This window comes from Acipenser ruthenus, chromosome 10 (genome assembly GCF_902713425.1).
Source record: "Acipenser ruthenus chromosome 10, fAciRut3.2 maternal haplotype, whole genome shotgun sequence".
Classification (NCBI taxonomy): Eukaryota; Metazoa; Chordata; class Actinopteri; order Acipenseriformes; family Acipenseridae; genus Acipenser; species Acipenser ruthenus.
In genome coordinates this window covers 28370117-28387900 of record NC_081198.1, presented here as the reverse complement: position 1 = coordinate 28387900, position 17784 = coordinate 28370117, and positions in this window count along the sequence as shown.

Below are 17784 nucleotides of genomic sequence, written 5' to 3'. Positions count from 1 at the left end.
CTGCTGCTGCTGGCCCAGTGACTGGGGAGGAGTCGATTTGGGGGTCTGTGACGGTGTTTTACGGCAATGCGGAGGGTCTCAGCCTTCCAATCTACAGGCATCGAACGTGGGAAAGGTGGATTTCAACCCACTGATCCTATGTCTGGGGTCCCAGTGTCGGGGGGGGCGGGGGTGGGCAAAGATTTTTGCCAGTTGTGGTTACATCTAATGCAAATTTGCAAAGTTCACTTTTGACCAGTCCAACATATTTCACTTTCAAACCCACTACTTCTCTCGCACATCTCCTCACTCTCGCGTGATTTTCAGACTCACACATGTGGTGCGCTTGCGTGTTGGTGGACAGACAGACAGACAGCTGCTGTATTTTCAGCAGTTCTAATCTGTTATCACTTAAACCGGGAAAGTGGCAATACTGCAGCAATGATCTTAATGTTCATATTGAAGTAGGCTACAATATTTTTTCATTAAAACTTGTTGTTCTTTGTTGAAAGTAATGTTCAGCTTTCATATTTTGTTGTGTACTCATTTCATCAAATCAAATAGTGTAGGAAGACGTTTTTCAAATTAAGTAAGTTTATTTGTGAATAAAAATAGCAAAGTTATTTAACAAAGTTACAGTCCTTGTTGTGCTGCCAGTGTCATTAAATACATTCCACTAAAATCGTAAATTATAAAAGTACGAACTTGGACGCAAGAACTGTGTTGTAAATTTTAAGAAAACAAAATTGAGCGCAAAAATGTGTATATTTATTATCAATGGATTCTACCACCATGGATGAGCTTTGAGTTATAAATAAGAATTGATACAGCATACGCAGGTTACTTCAAACACATCATATTTTCATTGTACCTTATTTGTACAGTATCGTATTGCATTCCTTAACTACTATAAAACTGGTATCTAACTGTGACCGAGCTGTTGTTGCAGTGACGTGTGAGTAGTGATGTCATGGACCAGGAAGTAACATTAAACAAAGGCAATGGATGGTGGTGGAAGTGAACGCTATGGCGTTCAGTGCTTTTATTAAATAATAAATAAACAAAAGGTTTAAACAAAACGAAACACTACAACAAAAGGGCACGTTGGCCAAACAAATAAACAATAACGAAACAAGCTTCTATATAGCAATTGTTTCTTTCTGTACACTCTCTCCGCTCTCCCATACTCTCCTCTGTACACTCCACTGAGGGTAGAGAGCTGCAGGTTTATATACAGTGACCATCTCCCGATTAGCAACAATTAATCAATGAATTAACTCGGGAGATGGTCACCGTCTGCACGAGTTTAATAAGGATGCGTGACTTACAGCCAGCTAAATAAATCACTAGCTGATCAGTCACGCATCCTTACAAGATTTTTAAAATATAAAAACAATAACAAATAATAATGCAAATAATAATAAACAGTGCACATATAAATATAGGGGCGGGACACTCCGCCACACTAACGTGTAGGTTAGTGATCATATAATCATGTATAGCAAATCCTCTGGTACTTTTTTCTATAGGCAGATCCTCCACTTAAGAATTAACTTTAAAGAATTAAAGAATCTTTACCGATGTGTTATGAAAATGTTTAAATGGCACACAACTTTTCCTTGTTGTGTCAAGGTAATAATAAGCTGTGCGGAAATCAAATTTTTTTTTTTCTGCGCCTTCAAGCAGTGTTGCCAATTTAGCGAATTTCTCAATAAATCTTGAGACTTTAAAGGGCTGACTTGGCAAGATTTGTTGTCAAAAGCAACTCACTACAAATCTAGTGATTTCCAGGACAATCATCAGAGAATTTGAGAGATATAACATTGGTAAAATGTTTTGATTATCCTGTATTAGCAATGTCCTTTTATAAGAATCATTGTCAGGGTAATTAAATGAACTCCAATAATGTCACGCCCCAATTGAATATTCAAGGAACTTCAATACGTCTTTTGCTTAGCAACGGGCTCAACAACCACGAGCCTGTTCCCAGGGGAGACCAGATTTCACGTGACACCACACCGACATGATCACCCCGCCCCCCAGCGTTCCCGTACTTCCAGATTTAGGACTACACCACTGCTCATGATATGGTTCAGTAACATCAGCAATAACATTTGCAGAACAAGAAACAGTGATCTAAGATGTTGAACCCTTTAAGACTAAATAAATGTGAAGTATTAAATGTAGTTATGTACCGTTTTTGCCGCCCCCTTCAATCTGCTGCTCTAGGCGGCCGCCTGTTCTCCCTACATGGTTACGCCGGCCCTGTCTGTATAAGGGGAATGGAGAGTGAAAATCCCGTCTCAAGCCAGCTCTGGGGGATCCCCTCCATGCCGGCTCCTCTCTGCAGCTGTGGAGGATTCAGTGGACGAGGGGGAACATGTCTGTGTACAAGGAGGACAGCAAGGAGGACAGGGAATTCTCAGACACTTCGTAGCTTTCTGACATCCCTTTCAGCCAAACCAGTAGATATTATATAATTCTTCCCAGATGTGGCAGGGCAAGGAGCCCTGCACATGAAAAGGAATGTATTATTTATTTTTAGAACGGGGTACCCCTTCGCCCCTGTGCAATTTATTATCAGCAGTGTGGAGTAGTGGTTAGGGCTCTGGACTCTTGACCGGAGGGTCGTGGGTTCAATCCCAGGTGAAGGACACTGCTGCTGTACCCTTGAGCAAGGTACTTTACCTAGATTGCTCCAGTAAAAACCCAACTGTATAAATGGGTAATTGTATGTAAAAAAAAATATCTGTATAACGTTAAATAATATATATAATGTGATATCTTGTAACAATTGTAAGTCGCCCTGGATAAGGGTGTCTGCTAAGAAATAATAATAATATCTGTTTTGTTATTATTATTATTAGTAGTAGTAGTATGATTGATTTATTTATAAATATGACGGCGTAGCCATGTTTTGTTATTGTTTTATTAAATGGGACGGCGAAGAGCCGTAGGTTTTGTTTGGCAGCGTGGATGGGAAGCCCCATTCACAATTTAAAAACCTTATGTAGAAGGTGACCATCTCCCGAATTAATTAAGTGATTAATTTGTTGCTAATCGGGAGATGGTCACCTGCATATAAGCCTGCAGCTCTCTGCACTCTGGGTGGGTGTTCGGAAGTGGAGAACGAGAGTGGAGGAGATGACAGAAATTAAACTAAAATAAAATAAATCTAGGAACAGTGAAGGCGATTTGCCCAGTCTGACCTGGAATACTTATTTCCTGATTGTGTTCGTGATTATTTTGTTTAAACTTTTATTTTGCCCTGTGAGCAGTGTTTTTGTTAAAAACCTTTTATTTATTTTTGTTATTTAAAAAATAAATGGTGCCACAAGAGTCTTTTGCCCTGCAGTACATGCCTTTGTTTTCTTCATGCATCTGGCCTGACGTCACCACGTCAGCCATCCTGTCACACCAGATCAGAAACTTTGCCTCTATTCTGTTAATGTTGTGCTCAGGAAATCGACTTGATCAAAAGAAGATCCAGACTAAGAAAATATGTTAGTTCCATTTTTAATGGATAATTTTACCTGAAATATTTTTACTTTAATGTCTTTATTTTTTGTTCTTGTTGAGCAATCTCTTTTTACCAATGGATAAAATCCTTTTAGACTCTTTTAAGTGATCGGGTGCAGGAATTTTAATAAGAGCACAGCTATTAGATTTTTTAAACAGCTAACGAGCGAATGTAATTTTACTACATGAGACACATTCAGACTGCAGTAACCAGTCTCACTGGCAGTCAGAGTGGAGGAGCGATTGTGTTTTAAGTCATGGCTCAAATTTAATGCTAGGGTTGCTGTTTTATTTTCTCGAGGTAGCTTGGGACATATATTTTATCTTTAGATAAGTATGTTCAGAAAACACTTCAAAGTACAGGTAAAATATTGTGGTATTTTCATTGAATTTAGTAATATTTATGTTCCTAACGTTGGGGGGGAGCAGGTTCTATTTTTTATAAAAGCTGAGTCAGGTGGTGGGAGCTGTGATACTGACCATTTCCTCGTCATGGGAGGGGATTTTAATAGACAGAAACCACGAGGAACCCAATCCCCAATGTCAGGAAGCGGATCATTGTGTTAAATGCATTTAATCTGGTTCATATAAAGTGGAACTTTCCTCCCACAGACAAACAATAAGCCTGGATTATAGTAAACCAAAATCAGCTGAGGGGCACATTTGGATCGCTTTTATACTTCAGAACAGCAGACTGATAAATTAATTAGAAGCATTATCTCACCCAACCCTATTTCTGACCATCATTTTGTATCTGCCACTGTCACAATACCCACTAACACATGTAAAATCTGATTGGTATTTTAATAAAAGAAAAACTGCTGCAAGATAACCAATTCATTAATCCTTTAAAACTTTTCTGGGAAAACTGGAAAAAGGAAAAAATAAGCTAAACCAGTCTGAGACAGTGGTGGGATTTGGTAAAATGCAAATACAAATCTTCTGTCAGCAATACACTCAATATGGCACAGGTCAGTGAGCTGGAGAGAGAGATGGAGTTTGAGAAGCAGCTGAGGGGTGTATCGGGGCTGCTGGAGAGGAGGCAACTCCTGGGCAGCCTACTGGAGGAGAAGGTGAAGGGCTCTGCTCAGGGCCTTTGCTGAGCTCAAGGACATGGACAACTCTTCAAGGACCTGCATTCTATTTTGTATTTTGTATATCAGTCTTTCATAGGATGCTGTCTCAGCTAAGGTATTGTACCATTCCTCATATGGGATTGGGGTTTGATCTTTCCAGTGATGCAGAATAACTCTTTTAACTGTTGCAACTGCCAGCACAATCCAATTAAATATTTTACCCTTCCTTCAAAATGATCTTTGTGTAAAAGACACAGTGTCGGGTCAGTGTTAACTTTTATCCCAATCACAGAGCTGATCGTCTCGAGAACCTTCCTTCGAAAGACTGTTAGAAGTGCGTAATCCCACAGCACATGTACCACATGTCTAACACTCTGTGTACCTCTCCAACATGGTGACGAGCCCCTCAGTCTCACGCTATACATTTTGATAGAGTCCAGTATAACCTATGCAGTAATTTAAACTGTATTAATTTAAGATGTGCTTCTTTCATGGGTCTATTCATATTAGTAAGGAGATTCTCCCAGTCCTCCTGACTGGTGTTGTAGTGATGGCTTTCTGCATGAGGTATTAATTATGTTATTAATTATAAGTTTTACATTATGTGTGTGTTTTTCTTTTATAGTTAAGTTGTTTTTAATCATTATGTTTAAATTGTGTTTGTGTTTTGTTTCTTGTTTTAATATGCAGTATTGTGTAAGTTTCGAGTTCTTTAATTTCGCATCGGCAAAATCAGCTACGTGCAGTTTTGCATAGCCTAACATGACTGGAAGTCACAGATAACTGTCAGAGCTAAATGCCAAAAGGCAGGATATTAGCAGAGATAGTGTGAGATGGGGGAGGGGAACTGAAAGACAAGATGGATGTGCGGGAATGTGCAATGATAGAGTGGAAACCCCTATCATTGGACAGAAGAAAGACAAATGGGAGTGGAGTCAACAATTGTTTACAAAGGTATAAATATCAAACATTGTGATGTTTTGTCAGTCTTTTCATCTCTTTCGAATTGATTCCATGGATATCCGTGTTTTCTAAAACAAACATATGCACTGAGCTGTACTGAGGCCTTGTCCAAAGTCAGTTTAAGTCTTGTGCTTATATGATTGTATTGGAGGTATACCTTTCTTGTACATAAAGTGTTTTTGAATCAAAAAACATTTGTCAGCTTAATTTCTTCACTACAGTGTAATACCCATGTCCTGCTCCCATGATATTTTGACTCCAGTCAGGTTGTATTATCTAATAACATTAGAACAACCAAGGCAGTCATTTTGACCATTTCTGGAATTTAAATTTCTGTGCATGTGTTTAAGATAAGGAGATGTGCTTTCCTTACTTTTCCTAAATGTATATATGTACTAGGGATGCACCAAATCCAAGTTTTTGCTATTCGGCTGAATACCGAATCCATCTCAAAAGATTCGGCCGAATACCGAACCGAATACCGAATCTACAAAAACTGTCAAGAAAACTGAAGGAAACTGTTGAATGAAAATTAGACTGGCAGCTACTAACAAGGGACACACACAATCTATAGTTTTCAGCCTTTTAGTTGATAGTATTTTTATTACCGAATGGAAATATATCCCTGAATCCCTGAATTTTGAAACGTACACAATTTACCACTACCCCCCTCCCCCCACAACAGAAACGTCAAAATACAGAACCGTTTACTTTACCTTTACAAGAAAGGGGAGCTGCATCTTTGCCATAACCCACTATTTTATTTAATAACGTTTCAACCTTTGTCACCTGTTATGAGAGTAGGGTTGCCAACAGGCTCCAGAATCTAGGGACACTTTAAGGCAGGTCAGGTTTTGTAACTCGCCTCTCTAAACTGCAATGTATTCAGTAAAGTGAGTGCGAATTGTGTGAACTGTCGCTAAATTAATTGAATTGTTTTACTTAGTTGTTACCAAAAGCACACACCTGCCTGCGAGGATCGTTTCCATCAATCAGACCTATACAGCAGCTGATTGGCTTTCTGAGTTCTGACTGGGCGGGACTGTGTTTGAAGCAAGAAATATTAAACAAAAACTTTACCTGCTGCCACAAGGTTAAATGAAAGAGTGCAGGTGAGTGCACAGTTATGTATAATAATCATGTTGCACCATTTTGATAGATATTGTTTACTGTATAAAAAAAATTCAAGCAATACGATTAATCGTTGTTACAAGGCTCTCTGTATAGAATCGCCACCACAATGAAACAAATATAATACATTTACTAAACTGCTGAAGCAATTCACACTCACTTTCATGTCGAATACATTGCAGTTTAGAGAGGTGAGTTTAAAAAAAACCTGACCTGCCTTAGTATCCCAAGATTCTGGAGCCTGTTGACAACCCTATCTGAGAGCTATGAGGAATAAATTACCATGATGAATGACCTGAATGATCTCCCTGAGAAATAAAACCCACGTTGATTTAAATGCACCGTGTATAATACATATCAAATAGGCTACAAAATAGTTTTAAAAATATTTTAATAAAACACAGCAGTTCCCAAATAAATCAACTTGTATTGGCACATTACAATAACGTAATATAATTTACTAAAGCATATTGTTCAACAACATCTTGCACATCTGACAGTTGATCGAGGTGGGGTTGTTCAGAGGAAGATCGTAAGGTAAAGAGAACGAAACCGAAATAAACCGAAAGTAAAAAGTTAAAGTAAAACAATTGCTATGCATGCTGGAAGGACCAGCACTGTACTTGTTTTGTGAAAGTCTTTGTGCCTCTGTCTTTTTGTTTTGGCCATTGTGCCTTTTTGTTTGGTGTCAGTGTGCGAGACGTGTTTTTGTTTAAACATTTATTTTGCTCTGTGAAGTGTGTTTTTGTATGTCCTTTTTATTTATTTTTGTTTGAATAAATACGCGCACCAGCGCCTTCAACTCGCAGTACCTGTCTTTGTGTCTGTATCAGCTTTCTGGTCTGGGGATCTCACCACTGAAGCCGTCCTGTCACAAGCGCATATTCTGCTTTTTCATTATAAATTGAATTCAATTTAGCTTTTGCCATTTTATGAAGTTTTTCTGCAGAAAGATTACTTCCATATGTTGTCTCTAATTCCTTAATTTCTCTTTCAAGTTTGAGTACCTTTTCTAAATCTTTTTATTTTATTTGTGGATGTCATTTTAATCAATGCAATATATGCTTTAAAAGCTTCCCAAAAAGGAATTGCATTTTCTTCTGAAGTATGGCTGTTTGAGCCGAGTCCTGTAATATACTAGTATTTAATCACATGTCTGTGAATTTTGTCTGGCTTCCTCCCCACGCCCATTATAAGATCCACATTCGCATGGTCAGATATTGCAATAACTCCTATATCACATTTACTGACACCCATAACTAGAGTTTTTGCAATTAAAAAATAGTCAATTCTAGATGACACTTTGGCCCAAATTTATAAAAGGGAAAAACAGACGATTTCGCAATCAATTTAAATACCTCTCACTGTAATTAGCAGTGGAGAATTACACACCTCTCCCAATAAATAGCAGGTTTGGGTCAACCCTGCGTGTGTAGGCTACACATTCCAAAAGAAAATGAATGGCACACAAAGACCTCAGACTGGTACTAGCCATGGTGATGAGGATGCTCAGAAGCGAAAACTGAAATTTACCAATATGGAATTGGAGATTTTGGTACAAGCAGTACTTGTAGCACACGAAGATGTGTTACAAGCTCAAAATACATCACCAGGACAAAGGAATCAAATATGGAATGTGCGGTACCTTCTTAATAAACTAATGTACCACTTCAGAGTTGATAACATCATCCAGTTACTGTGCTTCGCATATTAGTTCAACTTCTTATTTCGTATAGAATAATTCCAGGCGTATAGACTTTTCAAACGTCAGAAACAATAGGTTTTATTTACTTACATCCATGCCAGTTAAATGGGTGGAAAATCCTTCCATTGTACAGCAATATGTTCAACAACAATAACTCCATACAGTTTCATATGAACAGCCTTCAGTTTAACTACAACTAATATTGTCTTCAATTCTTATGAAGTTACAACTCTCCTATTTCTTATTTCCTATTTCCTAGGTCTGTATTTCTGACTCTATGTATGATTTTAAAGCATGTCTGTATGGTCTATAATATCGCTACATTATTCAGATGTGCCTACAACCAGCTGTACTGTATTTGCTCTAGCTACAAACTAACTGCGTCATCTGTCCTCTGTCCTTTTTTTTACTGTTTTCTTTCAAACTCGAATTTAACAATACTGCCTGAACCAGTATTGTTAAATACCAGAATGCCATATTACAAAACATAAATTCTGTAGGCATTACTAAAATAACAGTGGAGGATGAGCCCTCATTGTATTACATGTATATGAGACTTTTTTTAGTGTGCCTCGGAATATCGTTCCATCTTTTCTTAATCTCCTCCACCGTTCTTATAATAATGCCTACACTCTAGAAGTAAAGGCTCTCGTTAGAACCTTGCTTTGCCACAGTGGGGAGGCCTTTTTAGGTGCTTCTAAGAACCTTTTTTACATGGATCTATATTCTCTATTTGCAGACTTTCTTTTTTGTCATGTAAGCTATGAAACATGTATTGACAATTGGAGTTTGCAAAACAATACGGTACAATAAACCGTAATTTACAAACTGACTTGATCAGAAGGGTTAAAAATGAGCTCTTTGCAAAATGTTACTAAATGTTTCATTGTCCTTGAAAATGATGTCTCCTTGCTGCAGACAAGTCTCCCACATCACCTTGCCTTTTATATAGCCTACTGTCTGACTGCGGCAAATTAATGCCTGCTTTTCAGAGTTCTTAAAATAATCAAACAAGTACGAGGCCCGCAGTTACCAGCAGCTTTAATAAATTACACAGAATATTTAATAGACCTCATTTTGCAAATCACCTCCCAATTTTAGCGGTTTCGTTCAGAAACGCCCCAGAATTACATATGCATCAAGGGCTAAAGCGCACAGAGACATTGCCCCTGCAAATCATGTCTTAATTGTGTATTTATGCCATTGTCTATGTTTTATAAATCCCATCCAAGAATTCAGAACCCTCACTGCCCGTTTTACAGTCGTAAAACATGTGCAATCCTTTTATAAATCTGGGCCCATGTGTACTGAGCAATAGAATGTATAATCCCTTTCTCTGTGGTTTATTCATTGCCATATATCTAGCTCTCTGCTTAGTTCTGCCAGAGCTCTACAGTTCCTGGGATTCTTAGTATTCCCTGGTGTTGATTTATCCAGAAACAAGTCCTGGGTCTGGTTAAAATCTCCCCCTATAACTGCAGACTGGTCTTCCAACTCCAAAATAAGTTTCCCTACATTAGCAAAGACCCCTGGGTCCACTACATTCGGTGCATATAGGTTTGCCAGAATTAAATTATGGTTGTTTACTGTTGCCAGTAATATCAGGCTCTTCATCGTTGTCACTTATGCCTTCTGGATTGTCAAATTTAATGACTTTCCAAAAATATTGATACTCCACGTTTCTTAGACGCATATGTATTTTGATAGGAGGACCCCAACCACAGCTGTCTGAGCCAGCGTACATCTTGTATCAACAAATGTTTTTCTTGTAAAAAATATAATTTCTGCTTTTTTATGTTTAAGGTAGGGTAGTACATTTTTTTTCCTTTCATCATATGTATTCCATGTTACTATTTTAATATTATTGTCTAACATTTATTAAGTAGGCTTTCCATCTTAAATGTAATAGGTTGTATCTCCCTTCTGGGAAGCTCCCCACATTGGTATCTCTCTGACTCTCTCTTGCATAAAGTACTTGACCTTGTTTGTGTTTTCAATTCAAAATTATATGCTGTAGTTTTTGCCCCACATCTATGTGAATTAATACCATTATTCCCCAGCCAGTAAAATCAGATAACCATTCCAAACATTGCTCTTTACCTTAAACCCCCATATACCAGCTGAGCGTTATTGAAAAGTCCACTCAAATATAACAAGACAAAAGAACACACAGAGCCTGCACTGATTCTGTCAGAGAGTGTTCAAGCTCCTGACCCCATTCCAAGTCTATTTTAAGTAAGCAATCAATCGTGAATGAACAAAATAATAATCCCATCCCAACATTAAACTTTAAACTCAAACTCCAACAACAATACCTGTCTCACTGCTATTTTAGTTAACATTATTTATGTTATTAATGTTTTCTTCAGGTATCTATACTTCTGTGGTTCTGCCCTGCAGCTACATGCTTTCTTACCGGCATACCGCAGAAATAGCCTTTCAACATTTCACTTCATTTTAACTTGAACTTAATGTGACTTAAAAGGTCTCTTTTTCTTTTTCTTCCAGTTCCCCTCCAAAGCCTGGCGGCTGTGCTTAAATGTTGTGTTTGTTTTCCTTGATTTAACTTGCCATTACAAGGCACATCCAACTAGCAGAACTAGGTTTCCAGAAAGACTGAACTTTCAAAACAGTAATTTAAGCCCTTTTAGACATATTTTTCCAGAGAAAAACAGAAAAAAACTGTCCATTTCACTTCTCTTTTAAACTGTGTTAATGTTATCTTATTTGTGACGTTTCTCATTTTTATTCTCCAAAGGGAGCTCTCACATGTTTCTGTGACGTGCAGTTGTAGTGCCATCTCCAGCCTGTCCCTGAGTTGCCCCATTCTTTACATATTCTTTGGCTTCCTCTGCATCTGTGAATCATCTCTTTTCTGTTGTGATCTTTAATATTGCTGGTGCAAGCTTCCACGATAGATCATGATGAAAGATCATGATTTTGTGTCCTCTTGTGGTTTTGTTCTGCTTGTGGTCCTGATGTGCTCTCTCTCTGTTTCCAGATCAGGTTTCCAGATCAGGTTCCCCCTGCATGTAGAAAATGTCTTTTAACATTTTCACTATGAAGACTGATGTGTTCTTATTTCCCTCCTCTGCTCTCTCAGTGTAGCTCAATGAAAAAAATACATAATTTTTGTGACAACAGACTCAATGAAATGTTTTAACTCTAGGGAAGATTTAAAATCTACACTTAAAATCTGCCTCCCCAAAATTGAGAATGGAGACTGGAACTATTGCACACTTTGGGGAGAAAAACAACCAAAAACCATCCTTAGACAAATAACATTTAAAAAAAATACTCCCGAAGCGGTTAACTTTCTTGTTTACTGACAGCTAGTTTTTAATCTAGCCTATCTATCAGTGCGTCTGCACTGGTTTTTCTGTGACCTGTACTGTACAGTAGGAGGTGGGACAAAGTCAGTGTTGCATTACTATTTTGATTTGGGTTGTTAAAATCTAGTTCCCTTTCAATTCGAAGATGACCGCCAATGGAACTTTTGGGATATGCCTGCTTGTCAGGTATTCGCTGAGCATTTTATATCAAAGCTGCCAATAGGCCCCTCCGCAGAGTGACATCCTCAGTCCCGCCTCACCGAGGTAATAAATAGTCACTGCGCGGAGATAACAGTCTCTTTTGCCTTTCACAGACAGGTAGGTAAGGTGGGTGAGTATTACTCTAACCTTTTCCAGTTGTGATTGACTCTTTAGAGCTCCTTCTTTGGGTTTTTGTGAGTTCCCTTGCAATTAATAGCTGGAAGTAGGCTTGCCACTTCCCCAAAATCAGAAACTCTACAACTGAAGGCCGAGCTAATGATACACAACTGCGTTTCATTTTAAAAAGAAATAAATAAATCTTCTTCAACAGCCTACGTCGCCTTAGTGTTGAGCAGACCGTGTGGATCACCACTCACCCATAAAGCGGTGTGTGTAAAAAAAAAAAAAAAAGGAACAGGCGTGTTTTCTTTTTCTTCTGTCTGTCTCTCTCCCTTCTCCAGGTCCGTGACTGCACTGGTTGAGGGCTTCACGCGGTCCGGACGCCATCTTTGGTGCTCCACTCCATTGCAGGCATATACCAAAAGTTCCATTGGCAGTCATCTTCTCTTTCAGGGAACCGGAATCGTTTTCAGCATTGGAGGTAAAATACCAAAAATGGACGACAAAGTAAAAAAAGCAAAATATATTTCAGCTGAGTATCGTGTCAAGACATTTCCCAAAGAATCTTTACACGCAGATGGAGGTCAATTGTTTTGTACATCTTGTAATGTGATTTTGGAGAAAATACGATCGATCACTATTTAGCTTCAGAATCAGAAACATCAAACGAAAGTCTACTACAGAGGCTGCTGAACAGAAAGTAAAACAAACAACAGCTTTCAGAAAACATACTTGAACGTCAGAGCAGACAAAAAGTGTTTATTATTACACTGTGTAACAATTATTTTATTTTTTTTGGTTCCTGGGTAGTAAGTGTTATTTCCTAATTGCTTATGCCTCAAAAGTATAGAAAATGGCTATTATTCCCCACAAACTTTGCTTTTGTGACCAAGACAGTGATATTTTGAAATTTACCTATTTTCCAGAACATTCCAGATAGATTCAGTGCTGAGTAAACTTAGAGTAACTTCTAGAACTTTCTAGAACTTTCCAGTAATATAAATAGTTGTATAAATACAGGGGCCTTAAGCCCACCAGTTCAGTTTAGTTCCAGCTGCCTAAGTGGATACATATCTGCATTTTTCTGAGATGGCATCAAGGTCATAGGAGACTTCAAAATGGTGGCATTCCTGATGGGTCTCCAAGGCGGTTTTACCAAGTTTCCCTGCTATCTTTGCCTTTGGGACAGCAGGGACACCAAGGCACACTACCACAGGCGGGACTGGCCACAGCGGACCGAGTTCTCTGTGGGGAGGAACAATGTCAAGTGGGAGCCACTGGTGGACCCCCGGAAGGTGCTGATGCCACCACTGCACATCAAATTGGGCCTTATGAAACAATTTGTCAGAGCTCTAGATAAGGAGTCGGCAGCCTTCAAGTACCTTCAAGACTTCTTCCCTAAGCTGTCTGAGGCAAAGGTCAAAGCCGGTGTCTTCGTCGCACCACAGATAAAGAAGATCCTGGAGTGCAATGAATTCCCCAAGAAGCTCACTAGTAAGGAGAAAGTGGCTTGGAACAGCTTTGTCGCAGTGGTTCGAGGCTTCCTGGGCAATCACAAGGCCGAAAACTATGTGGAGCTGGTTGAGACTCTGGTGAAGAACTATGGCACAATGGGCTGTAGGATGTCCCTCAAAGTCCATATCCTTGATGCTCATCTTGATAAATTCAAGGAGAACATGGGAGCGTACTCGGAGGAGCAAGGCGAGCGCTTCCACCAGGATATACTGGACTTTGAACGCCGCTACCAAGGACAGTATAACGAGAACATGATGGGAGACTACATTTGGGGGCTGATTCGTGAAAGTGATTTACAGTATAATCGTAAATCTTGAAAAACTACTCACTTCTAAATCTTTTGTAGTCATTTTTGTATTACTTTAGTATATATACATGTTAATTTGGATTCATATGTTGTTTTTTTCTGACTTTATGTGAACGAAAAGTCACAAATTCGCCCGTTTTCTCATTGGAAATAGGTAAATTTCAAAATATCACTGTCCTGGTCACAAAAGCAAAGTTTGTGGGGAATAACAGCCATTTTCTATACTTTTGAGGCATATGCAATTAGGAAATAACACTTACTACCCAGGAACAAATATTGTGTTACATAGTGTTATTATTATTATTATTTATTTCTTAGCAGACGCCCTTATCCAGGGTGACTTACAGTCGTAAACAAATACATTTCAAGTATCACAGTGCAAGTAATAATACAATTAACAGCAAGATAAATACAATGACTTTGGTTCTAGCAAGTACAAGTATGACAAAATACGATTCAATAATAGAGCTGATAACAGTGTCAGTAATAGTTGCATCAGGATATAATTAAATACAAAATACTACAGATTAAATAACACTTGACAGATTACAGTACTCTAAAGTACAGGATTTAATGCAGTAAAATAGGGGGCAGATAAGAGCAAGTAAAGCGCATTTAAGGAAGAGTGATAAGTGTCCAGGGGAAAAAAAGAGGAGTTCTACAGGTGCTGTCTCAAGAGGTGAGTCTTGAGGAGGCGCCGGAAGGTGGTCAGGGACTGGGCAGTCCTGACATCTGTAGGAAGGTTAATAAATACCGGTGTGGAGGCGTAGGGTATGGTGTTGATTTGATTTCTAAGTCACAAAGTACTACAATGTGGTAAAAATGCGTTGTCCACCATCACAGGATTTTTTTCGCTTACCCCTAGATGACAGCTTGCATACACCCAGGTTGAAAACCACTGCTGTACGATAAATGATGCGCACAAATGGAATGAACATTCCATACTTTTTTCAGTCATATGGTGGTATTTACGTGGTCAACGTAGCAGATTTCTACCCGCATGGGGCAATTAAATGTTAGCTTGCGTAGATCAGGGGGCGTGGAGCTGAGGGCTTCTAATTTCATGTTAATTAGTACCTATTTTCTATTTAAGCCCTGATCACTTGCACCTTCGCTGTCTAGTGTTTTGTTTTGTAGCAAACGCTCAGGCGCAGTCATTTCATGCTTCACCGCTAATATCTAAACTTCGTTGCCTCGCTCCTTTCACTGCAGGTCACTTCTCTGCGCAGGGCTGCCAAGATAGTATCAGTCATTTTCCTACCTGCTCAGGTGATTCTTCTTTTAAAAAAATAAAAAAACAAAAAACAAAAAAACAAACTCCATTTCAACCAGTGGCGGTTCGTGATTTTGACTGGTCACAACATGCTCCAATGACACTGCTGTGCTGCAACTTTTCCACCGGCACTTCACAGACCATGGTTACCACGGCAACACCCTCATTGAGTGGTAAGTTGCAATGGTGATCAGGCACTGCGTGCTCTGTGCCTCAAGTGGTGGGGGCGAGTTCAACTTGCCAAATTGTGACATCTAAATACTGCGTTAACGTATTCATATACATGACTAACTGTCCTAAAACATGTATCGAATATTTATTATTCAAATCTAAAAGAATGCACAAATGTTGTTCTACATAGACAAGGATTTTAATCACAATAACCAAATATATTCTACCCTGCTTTTCTCAAGCCAATGATTTAATTGCAATCATAACCTCTAGATGGCAGTATAATACCACAAGTTCTATCTATTTTAAGCCGGTTTGCTATCACTGCAAAGCTCGCACACCCCAATTTTTCTATCCATTCCTGCAGTTTGTTGTCACTCTGAGGGATTCTCGGGAGTTCATCTCCTGCCTCAACCTTTTGCCTACCTATATCAACTGACATTCTTCAATTTCAACTCTCCCCTCCCCTTCGAGGACCTGGTCATGAAGCCACACACTTATCGGCTCTCTGAGATGCTCAGAATCTACCGTCACATTAACTTCCAGCTGCCATGCATCAGGCATCCATTCCTGCAACCTCTTCTGTTCCCAGATTTGTGCTTCCGCATCTGGCTCAGCTCCTCCAAACCGACCAACTTCATCAAGGCACTTTATTCAACTTTTAAAGTTATCATTTCATCAAGATGAGCCGCCAGTCAGATAAGGAAACCATGTCCTACGACTATCAACATTTCAGTCAAAGTGTCTTCCTACCCTGCATTAGACAATACACTCATAGACTGCTCCTGACCAAATCAGTAGGTTTTGCAGTAGCCTCAGAGCAATGCATTCTTCATCCTCTCAGCTTCATCTAAACTACCTTAACACTCAAAGACCAATATCCACCGCATTCAGTAGATCTCTGCAGCAGACCACCGCACTCTACCGATGACAGTCCACCATTCACTATTACAGATCACTGCTTCAGCAGATCTCTGCTCTCTACAGCAGACCACTGCACACTGACAGCACTCCATTGTTTACTTCCTCAGATCTCTGCACTGTTCAGCAGATCCCACCCTCTAATCACTTCTCACTACAGCAGATCTCTGCTCCTTCTTCAGATCTCTCACTATTGCAGCATGCAAAAGTTGCTTTAATTACAGATTAAATCTGTAACTGCACTTCTCCAGAGCTTCCAACGCCCAAATCTCTGAATGTAAGTTTATCTTTTGCATTCCAAGCAGACATGATATTAGCAAACTGCTGATCGATCCCTCATTAACTAACACATAGGATGGTCGACATCTCATCTCTCTGCCCTTGTTCCCAGAAAATGGAGCGCAAAGGGTGCTGAGCTTCCGCAGCAGTTGATTACACATGTTCGTTCAGTTCCAGCTGCTACCTCAGCCCTCAGTTCCAGCTCCCCTTCTGCCTCTACTTTCGGTATCCAAGTTTCGTCAGCTGGTCCCGTCTGCTTCCCCAACCCCCCTCCAGACTCCCCAGCTTCACCAGCTGTTATTTGACTGAATCCTACTCTCAGTAACCTCCTTCAATCTGCTCAGCTTTACATGTCTGCAGCCTTCGACCCTTCTTCAAGAGCTTCATATTCTACAGCCTGGTAAGTGTTTTCAACCTTCTGCGCCCAGAAGCGGATTCATCCTATTCCCCTCAATCAAAACCAGATCCTGGCTTTCATCATCCATGCTAGGGATTCTCTCCATCTCCCTCCATTCTCTCCATAGCAGCAGTTCACCTGAACCTCCGTGGGATTCTAAAGAGCTTTCCCTCTGCCTCACCTTCCTGCCTGTCTATATCAGTGGACATTCTCCATTTGCTCTTTTCTGCTCTTCAGAAAGGCCACTTTTCCCCCTACAAGGATCTACCTATGGAGATCATCTGCTTCTCAGCCTTCTTCAGTCTCCTCAGAAGCTCCGAATTCAGTTTCTTCTGCTTCTAGTTTCCCCATGGAGGGTATTCGTTTCTGTGACCTTTCTTCTATTTCAGATGCTAACTTCATCATAACTTCAGCACCTCCAAGATGGATCAATTTCAGCCGTGTCAGTTCATTCAGCTGTCAAGTAGAGTCCCCTGCCCACCCACCCCCCCCCCACTCAGACCCTATGTTCATCGATTCCTCTCGCTCCTATCATCATTCGTCACTGGTTCTCAACCCACCTCTCCACCCTCGCCTCCAGAGCAGGTCTCCCTCCTCGACTCTACCCTCCCCCAATCATTCCGTATAGGTACAGCCAACTCCGTCATGAGGGCCAACATCATGACAGATGGATCATGAATATGGGGAGTTGGTCTTCTTCTGCGGTGGATTCTTACATTCGTTCATCCTTCTATGATATAGTTGCTGCTCATTTTAAAATTACTAGTATGCCTGGAGTGGGGGCTTCCTGTCCGCTGGGGCCACCAGAGGTTTTCCCCTAATCAGCCTCAAGGGTTTTTTTTCCTCTTCACTGAGCGGCAGGTATACACATAGTCACATCCTACTAAATCACTAA